This window comes from Cervus elaphus, chromosome 22 (genome assembly GCF_910594005.1).
Source record: "Cervus elaphus chromosome 22, mCerEla1.1, whole genome shotgun sequence".
NCBI lineage: Eukaryota > Metazoa > Chordata > Mammalia > Artiodactyla > Cervidae > Cervus > Cervus elaphus.
This window is the reverse complement of record NC_057836.1, coordinates 45,134,002-45,144,055: the sequence shown is the minus strand read 5'-3', so window position 1 is coordinate 45,144,055 and position 10,054 is coordinate 45,134,002. Positions and strand designations below refer to the sequence as shown.

At 46.7% G+C, this 10,054-nt stretch overlaps 1 pseudogene; it reads right to left on the bottom strand.

Moving 5' to 3' along the window:
• Nucleotides 1-1,878: 1,878 nt before the first annotated feature.
• LOC122680094 lies at nucleotides 1,879-7,552 on the bottom strand (annotated as a pseudogene).
• Nucleotides 7,553-10,054: the final 2,502 nt, after the last annotated feature.

The following is a 10,054-nucleotide window of genomic DNA, read 5'->3' as shown; positions in this document are numbered from 1 at the left end:
CGTGTCTGTTGGCCCCAGGCTGTTTCATCTCCTCACACACCGCAAAGTTCCTTGGCTTGTTTCTGCCTCCTTGCTTCATCCTTTTTTCTCTTTTTTTAAATCAACCTCTGTTCCTACTCCACACTTGGATTTTCATGGAAACTTCACTGGTCTCTCAGTGCACTGTGGACTCAAAGAGCACCTAGCTACTTGTCACCTGTTCCCCCCACTGTGCTGTCATCACCACTGCTGTCACCAGCGTCATCACCATCATTGTCATCAGAGTCACTGCCTGAAGATCTACATAGACAATTCTCCATGCAGACGTACAGATGGCCACAGGGACATGAAAACATACTCAACATCACTAATCATTAGAGAAATGCAAGTCACACTACAGTAAGTTATCTCCCCTACAGCAATCAGAGGGGCCATCATATACATCTGCAATGCTCTGAGGCTGTGGAGAAAAGGGAACCCTCCTCCACTGTTGGTGGGAATGTAAATTGCAGCTGCCATAGAAGACTACATGGAGTTTTCTTAAACAATTAAAAATAGAGCTACCACGTGATTTAGCAATCCCAGTTCTTGGCATATATCTAGAAAAAAGTAAAGCTCTAATTTGAAAAGATACGTGTACCCTGATGTTCATAGCAGTACTATTCATAACGGCCAAGACATTATATTAACCTAAATGTCTGTTGACAGATTAATGAATAAAGCAAATGTGGTACACTTATACATACCATGGAATACTACTCAGCCATAAAGAAGAATGAAATAATATTATCTGTAACAATATGTATGGATCTAGACATTATTATACTGAGTGAAGTAAGTCAGACAAAGACAAAGATGTGATATTAACTTATATGTAGAATCCATAAAATAATACAAGTGAACAAATGAATGGAAACAGACTCATAGACATAGAAAGTGAACTTTTTACCAAAGTTTTGGGGGGACAGATAAATTAAGAGATGGGATTATCAGATATACACCAGATAAACAAGGGCCTGCCTACTGTAGTAGCATAGGAACAGTATTCAATATCTTGTAAGAAACTATAATGGAAAAGAATAAAAAGAATATAGATATACACATGCTGAGATGTTCTGTCGTGTCTGACTCTCTGCAACCCATGTACCTTAGCATGCCAGGCTCCACTGTCTATGGGATTTCCAGACAAGAATGTTGCAGTGGGTGTCATTTCCTCCGCCACGGAAATTCCCTACCCAGGAATCAAACCTGTGACTCTTGCTTAGCAGACATATTCTTTACCACTAGCGCCACCTGGGAAGCCCAGATAAATACATAGATACCTGTATGATTGAATCACTTTGCTGTATACCTGAAATTAACAGAATATTGTAAATCAATGATCCTTTAATAAAGCAAACAAACAAAAGAAGTCACTGCCTTAGTAAGACACATCAGCTAGGGCTAAAAGTGAGTTGATATTGGAAGAGAGGTCTAGAGACAACCAGCAGGGGAAGACTCTTCTTGCTGGGACATCACAGCCTCTGGAGGGCGATAGAGGAGCCCCTGCTCCTTCTGGATCCCAACAATCCTAACTTTCTGACTTTATCCCATTTTCAACCCATTCGTATACCTGGCCTCTCATTGCTAGTTTGCCTGTCTCTCCCTTTATTCTGCCTCCAGGGTCATCTTTAGTCCAAAGGAAGTGGTTTCTGATGGGAGGGGAGTTAGGGGGAAAATGCACGCATGTGTGTGTATGGCTGAGTCACTTTGCAGTTCAGCTGAAACTATCACAACACTGTTAATCGGCTATACTCTAACACAAAGTAAAAAGTTCTTAGTATGAAAAAAAGTGGTTTCTCCCTGCTTCTCATTCTCTCATGCCCCCTCCTCCCTTAATCCAGGCTCTAGGCCCCTTCCTTCTCTCTCCTCATCCATCACCTACATCCATCCCTTCCCAGCTGTGCTCAACCACAGAAATGCCAAATTCCTAACCCCCAGCTTCATTAATGTGGTCTCCCTCTCTTTCCCTCTAACAAGGTACCTCTGCATGTTAGCCCCTCACGTGTCCCTGGACCCTGCACTGCTCTGGGGATGGCTAAATCAGGTCCTCCTGCAGACTCTCATAGATCTGGGTGAGCTCCTCCAACTTCCTCTCCAACTCCCATGCCCGCTGCCTCAGGCTTTCAGCTGCTACTGTCTTGGCACCATCGTGCAAGTGCTTTGACTCCTTCACCAGCAAGCCCACATTCACCAGAAAGAAGACACCTGCAGTGGCCTAACCCATGATGCGGGTTCCTCTGGGAATTGTTAAAGGTGTGGTTTTTAAACCTCCCTCTATCTGCTGGATGGCCGGGCCTGAGATTCTCCCAAGGCTCATGTTGATGTTTGCATTGGCTGCAGAGCCAGGGTTGGCTTTGCCTGTCTCCATGGCATGGATGTTCATTTCAATGCATTGTATAACCTCTGTGACTTTCTCTGTTGTGGGGATGCCCTTGAGTACCTCGAGGAGAACCTTCCATTTCTTGACGACACTTGACATCATACAACTGGCTTCGGTTTCTGCTGATGACCTCTTCACATGTTCGATGATACTGGTGGACACACCGGTCACAGCCGCTGCTGCTCCCAGCCCTATCCCAGTGGCCAAGAGCACCACACTGGCCCCCACTGTCACGGGTGCCAGAGCCAGGCCAACAATGGTCAGAATACTAGACACAGCAACGGTGCTATGGGTCATCATGTTGGAGATGGTACATCCCTTATGCACCTTGTCAACCTTGTCTGCGAGTGCGTAGAACTTGCCTATGAACTCCTCCAGCTGCTGTTTCACCTGAGGAAACTTAATCAGAAAACTCCTCCTGTCCAGCTGCTCTTTGGGGACTCTTTCTTGGTCCTCCTCAACCAAGGCTCTTTTTAATTCGTCCACGTATTTGTGTAGTTCCTCTGCCTCTTCCCTGTAACAATGAAGGTCAAGGGATTAGAAAGGCAGTTTGCTTGTCTGTGAAATTGGCTCCATAATATCTATTCTGCATAAACACAGATAGGTTACTATCAATCAATTAGAGAAGAATTTTATAAATGTAAACATTTCCCTTTCAACCTTAAACACGTTTTATACTTTATGGATGCTCCATCTTGACATAGCTAAACTTGGCATAGGTAAACAAAAGTCACCTTAGGATACTGGCAAACTTAAGAGAGATATTTGAGAGAATTCCCAGGTGGTCCAGAGGTTACAACTCTGAACTCCCACTGCCCCTTGACTCAATCCCTGGTTGGGGAATGAGGATCCCACAGGTCATATGGCTCAGCCACAGAAAAGGTATATGGTAAAGACGTCTCACAGGTGGGTCAACACCATCACTTCAAAAGAGTTTTTGGAGTGGGAACTCCACAGATAAATAAAGACATGTAGCACTGGAGGAGAAAACCTTCATTTGAGGGCCTCGGTGTGTAGTGAGAGGTCTCCCTGCTCTTTGCACTTGGCTACTGGGAAGTGGTCCCTAAGCCCGTAGAATTCCGACTGATAGGCATGTCCTTGCCTGCCTGGGCCTTTGGCCACTGGCCAGTCTCACAAGGTGACGAGTGACCCAGGGTCTCTGGGTCTCATGGTGTCACTTCTGCCATCTGGGAGAGCTGGACACTAGGGCACAAGTGTGACTTCCAGGAGGGGCTGGAGATGACAGGTCAGGGTAACTTGGCTTTTAAGCAAGGTCAGAGTCCCTGATGGGCAGTACTCCGTGCATCTTGTCACACACTGAATGCAGGTCAGTAACGTGTCCTGAGGACAATGGAAGCTTCGTCTGTGAAACCTGCCCAGACTCTGCCCTCTGACTGGTGGGCACTTTTCTCCTTCCCTGTAGTAAACTGTAGCTGGGATCATGAAGCTTTCAGTGAGTCCTGTCCATTCTATAGGGAATTCTTGAACCTGAGAGTTGTTTTGGGGATCCCCTAAATTTTCCATTGAAGTCAAAGTAAGGGCAGTCCTGGGCACTGTGCCCTTATACTTTGCAGATTGGCTGTCTCTATGACTTAGAATTTTTTAAACCCCAAAAGTCAGAGCTCGAAGGCACCTTATAATCATTTGGTCTGCCATCTGCTGTCTCCTAAGCATTGTGCCCTTGACCTTCTCAGCAGAAGGTCACTGGGTCCACCCACTGCCCCAGTTGACAGGGAAGCAGGAGATGTGCTATGAGCCCTGGTTTCCCTTGGACTCTCCAGCTCATCTCACTGACTCCTGACCCATCACCCAGCACCCTCAACCGCTCAGGGGTCACCAGCTTAACTCACAATTTACCTGGTGACAGCGTCACCTGCCTGTACCCCAGGCTGTGTGCAACTATGTGGAACCTCTAAAGATTCAAGGGACTTGAGGAAACACCCATCTGAACAGCTGAGCCTGAGGAGACCGGCACTTGCACAGCTGGTGGAGGAAGCATTTCCTCTTGGGTGGGGATGCATGAGGCTCCTCAGAATCCCTCTAATGACACACAGTCGCAGCCACTCACTGTGACTCTGGAGGGCTCACTGAGCCACACTGCCTTCCCACTGTCAGGGTGACTCCACGTAGATTAGAAGAGGGTCCCAGACTGAGTGAGAAGCCAGGTCCAAGGCAGGGTGTGCAGACACAGTCACCCAGGGCCCTCTAGCCCAGCATGAGGGGATCCCATCAGAGAGGGAAGAAATGTCCCCTATTCCCACTAAGGGGAACTCTGGTAGGGTCACAGCCCCTTCAGTTCTGTGTCCTTAGGGCCCACTCTCCTCAATCTAGTCCTGGTCCTGCTACCCAAGCCTGCCTACTAGTCCCCCAACCTAGACCCTCTGCTTCACCCTGACCCCTGGGTCTGACCCTGGTCCAGGCCTCCCTGGTCCTTTGGACAAGATGATTGCTCTTGGTTTCCCACCTCTGACCCTGCAGTTCACTCTGAGGCCATCACCATAATCCATCAGACTGAATTGCTATTCCTGTTGGACACAAACAGATCTGATTCAAAGTCTTAAACCCATAGGCCCAGGAGTTGGGCAGGGCTAGATCCAGGATACCACCAGCTCCTCCAGTTCCTCTCTAGCCTCTCTTCCTTATGGGCCAGCAGGATCCTGTAGGGTTGGTACAGTTCCTAACATGGGGAATAGAAAGAAAGTAGGCAGAAGCCCAGGACACAGATGGTGGTGTCAGAATTTTCTAACTTGTCCCAAAGGAAATTCTGCTTGGTTCTCATTACCAGAAAGAAGACCCTTGACCCCTGTCTCTTCCCAACAAGTTTTTTAAGTGTTAATATTGACTGAGTTCTTACTCTATGTCAGTCCTTATGGTAAGCACTTAATTGCATGCTCACAGTGTCCTCACACTAAAAATGAAAAGATGAAGAAACTAAAGCAGACAGTAGTTCAGTAATTTGTCCAAGGTCACATAACCTGCACCTTCCTTGCAGGTTTCATCTCTTCTCAACCCAGGATCATTCACTGTCAGCAAATGACATGGAAGAAACATTCCTGATGGGATCTTGAGAAGGAACATCCTTGACCCCAACAATAGGGTCCTTCCTGGAGGAGGTGTGCCTGCCAGGAGGAAGCTAGCCTGGTGCCGGGGACATGGGTGACCATCCTGGTGCAGCTGGGCAGGTTACCTGGATAAAGTGGCCTCGGTCTTAATTCTCTCTAGGATGTTATTCAGCAGGAGGAGCAGTTCCTTTCTGCTCAGTATGTCCCAGAGACATTCAACGACCTCCTCAAAAAAGATCTCAATATCTAGATGAGAGAAAAGGGAATCAGATTAGAAGAATTTGTGGTGGAACATAAACGTTATTGAGTATAAAGTAGTTAAAATTCATCTTGCTGAGCAGCAGTCACCTGGGGTGCTCTTGGTGAGGTCATCTAGGGTTATGGATGGACTGTCCCCCCACCCCCCAGTTTGTATTGAAGAGTTAATCCCCGGGTGACCTTTTTGAAATAGGGCTTGTAAGGAGGTTAGGTGAAATGAGGTCTTATGTGGGATTCCCAGGTAAACTGATGTCATAGGTGGGATTCCCAAGTTCTATTGGTAAAGAACCTGCCCGCCAATGCAGGGGATGTAAGAGATGCAGGTTTGATCCCTGAGTCAGGAAGATCCCTTGAAGGAGGACATGGCAAGCCACTCCAAAATTCTTGTTTGGAGAATCCCATGGATAGAGGGGGCTGGCAGGCTGCTGTCCATATGGTTGCAAAGAGTTGGACATGACTGAACAACTGAACACACACACACAAAGAGAAGAAAGAGCAAGTGTGATCTGTTAGCTACCACTTCCAGAATAGACTGGCAGCAGCCTATAAATGAATGCTTTCATGTTTGGGCAGCGAAACAATTGAATACTGATGTTAAAGTGGATTAAGAATGTAATGACTATAAATAGCCTCAGATCACTACATGGTAAGGTTACTCTTTCATGAGTTATCAAAATCCATGTGTGATTTCAGAGATCTGGAGGTTATAGAATTGCAGCTAAGATATTGGTGGCCAGGCTATATATATGTGTGTGGCCTGGGACTTGAAATAAAATGTGTTTGTTGGTAAATGCACACAAAGAGGCATTATTCTTATTTCACAGAAGAGGAAAGTGAAACTCAGACAGGAGAATGGACAGCCCAAGGCCACAGAGCCAAAAGCTCTGAGGTTGAATCCAAGGTCAAGTATCAGACATTTCTTGGACATGACTTGAATCCTCCTTACATTTAAATCTCCTGTGATTTGTCCATTCTACTTTATAGAACACAAAGGGGATTCTTTGCAACTCATTTTTGGTGATGAGCATGCAGTAGTGTATATAGAAGTAGAAATATAATGTTGTACACATGAAACTTGGAAAACATTACAAACTCGTGTTACCTAATTTGAAAAAAGACTTTAGGACCACATGCCATTGAGTAAAACTGCCATGTGAGAGGATTCCTGCTTCTGACCACAGACTCTAGGATAGGCAGGGGAGGGGATCAACCAGGTGGAGGAGGGGTGGAGTCAGATGTGATCCTCATCACCCCTCCCCTCCAGGTGGGAGATGGCAAAGGCCAGACTGGGTCTCAGTGCAGGGTCCACTGACCCTTGCAGAGTGGCTGGGCAGGTGGCTGGGCAAAAGACAGAGGAAACAGCTTCTGTGGTGATGGCCCAGGGTCTGGGAACAGGAGGAGGCTAGGGTCAAGGGAGAGAGCAGCAGAAGCTCCAGTGATGCTGGACGACCTCCTTCAGGCCTGCCTGGCCTTGGGGACTCCCATCTGCTGTCCATGCTCCACATGTGCTCTCCCTGCCTCTGTTCTGAGTCACTTGCTGGGTGGTGGGAGAGGCAGGAAGTCAGCACCTTGGTCATGGATCCTGAGAAGAGGGTCGGGAAGGAGGCTGTGGGCAGACCCCAGGGTGAGGGGAATCTCCTGGTCTCTCTTGGAAGCTCAAGGATGCTTATCCATCCTCTTCATGGTTCTTGATTCCTTGGCGTTTAACTCAGCCTGGAAACACCACCCTCACTTCTGGGTCAGAAGTAGGAACCTTCCAGAGAAGAGGCAGCTGACTACCTGAGCAGTGTCCGAAGTTTTCTGAGCTCATGTTGGCAGCAGGGGCTCTCAGAGACCTCCCTTCAGCTCCTTGTTTGCATCAGGCTGGAAGGAAGTGTGACCTCACCCCTGGGGAAGAGAAAACAGACTGTGAGCTCCACTGTGAGGGCACAGTGGCTGCAGGGAGCAGCGAGGGCCAAGTTCTCTAGGGGGTTCCCCTTGGTCGGTCACCAGTGCCTCCAGGGACTTATCCCAGTGTGGTTCTCTGTCTCCTGGGCTCTGCTGGTTGTTAGTTCAGCAAAGACATTCACCTCCTACAGTTTCTTCCAAGCCAAATCTGAGTCCTGCTTTCCTGTGGGGCCCAAGGAGAAGGTCATCAGACAGGAGACAGCCATCTGTGAAGTTATAGAAACAAACAAACCAGAGGCTAGAAGAACAGATAGGAGGTGATACTCTGGAAATGAAGTGAGGTTGGGACACCTGTGTTTTTGAATTGGTAATAACTAATATTAATGATAATATTGATCCAGTGTCCTTGACTTGCAGGCTCCTGAAACTTACTTAAACTTAGCTCAGTCCAAGTTTTCGCGCTGGTGCCAGTGTCTGGACTGGAACCCGAGTCTTTCTGATGCAAATCACACATTTGTCATGACTATGTCTACTCCCTCTAATATACAAAAATATTTATTTGTGGATATATGTTAACTGGTAAATGACTCTTTTCGTTCCAAAATGATGAGCTCCCTGTGCTCAAGTCTCTCCTTGATAAAGTTCCTGGTGATACAGCTCCCAGAGCCCAGGTCTTCCTTGCTTTTGCAAGAGCCTTTTTCCCCCAAGGGTCTGGAGTCCCATCAGCCCTGCCCCAATTCCTGTCTCCCTGCTCTGAGTGGCTGAGAAGCCCTGCAGGTGTTCTGTCCTCCTTGATTTCGCCTCCTGAATATTGGACTTGATGTAGTTTCTAATCCTTTATGTAAATAATAGTGCACAGAATATTCTCCCTGTATAAAACTTCACCTACATCTGAGAATGTATCCTTAAGCTATATCTAGAAGTAGAATTAAGATCAGATGGCATCAACACCTAAATATTTCCATACCTAGAGCCACAATGATATGCAAACAAACTATAGCAATTTATGTTCACACTTTTAATATATAAGGGTGTCTATCCTTTCAGATATGCCCTTTCTCCATGGTCTTTCTCTAAAAAATAGATCATATTTTTATCATTAAATAATTTATTTTGGTTCTGCATGTGATTATCTTGCAATGGGAGATGAGGAAGGCAAGCAAGTATTGATGTTCAGCTACTGTATTTAAGAAAGCAAAAGAACATCTCTCAACTACTCTTCCTGAGACTTGACTGAAATGATGGTAAAGGTATATATTGGTATAGTACCATCTACTGATAAGAGTGCATGGTTTCTGTAGTGTAGTGGTTATCACATTCACCTAACATGCCAAAGGTCCCCGGTTCACAATCAAGTGGAAACAACTTCACCTGGGCTTCCCTTGTGACTCAATGGGTAAAGAATCCACCTGCAATTCAGGAGACATGGGTTTGATCCCTGGGTTGGGAAGATCCCCTGGAGAAGGGAACGGCTACCCACTCCAGTATTCTGGCCTGGAGAATTCCATGGACTGTGTAATCAAAGGGATCACAAAGAGTCGGACATGACGGAGCAACTTTCACTTTCACTGATAAGAGCAACTTGTTTTTGTAATCATTGCTCTGCATTGGTATCAGCTCTGAAACTTTACCAATGGTACCTCATATGTTATTCCATTAGCTTTTGAGATGTGTACCATTGTATCCTCATTTACAAATAAGGAAGCTGACACATAGGTGTTACCTGACTTACCTAAGTTCAGAAGTCTTGCCTTTGGTACACTGGTTTGACCCCACTCACTGGGTCAAGAACCCATAGCCTGCCTCTCTTCCCTCTGCTGCTAGCAAAAACAAGGACGGGAACAATAGGAGACCAGAGTCTTTAACAAATATTTGAAGACTCACTGGATGGAGAAGTGATAGCTGAATAAAGAGGAGTGCAGTAGAGGGAGAGAAACAGGGAGCCTGTTCACAGGAGAGAAGACTGGTCTGCTGGGCAGAGCCCCAGAGAGGGAGCAAGATCAGAGAGAGGCCGAGGGGAGAGCAGGGGACAAGCTGACCAACCCCACATCCCCTCCCATATTCACAGCAGCCTTCACTCTTCACCAGACATTTAGAAGGTTACTTGAGAATGAGATGCAGGGAAAAAAAAATAGATTACGTCTCTGTTTAATTATGGAGGAAGGTAAAGGATACCCATGAGAGAGATAGACGTGGGATCCAGGAATCAGGAACATCAACCCAGTGGGAAAGGAATCCAAGGATCCCAGCTGGGTGTGCAGCAGACCTAGAGAGAAACCAGTCCAGAATGGGGTAAGAAATCCAGAGTCTGTGGGGATAGGGGGCTCAGTATCCCATGAGGCACAGTTGGAGAGAAATGGAGGAAATGTTGAAGAGAAACAGTGCAAGGGGTGAAGATAAGGACAGTGAGAAACATCAGGGAAAACTAAAGCGCAGGGGGAGACGG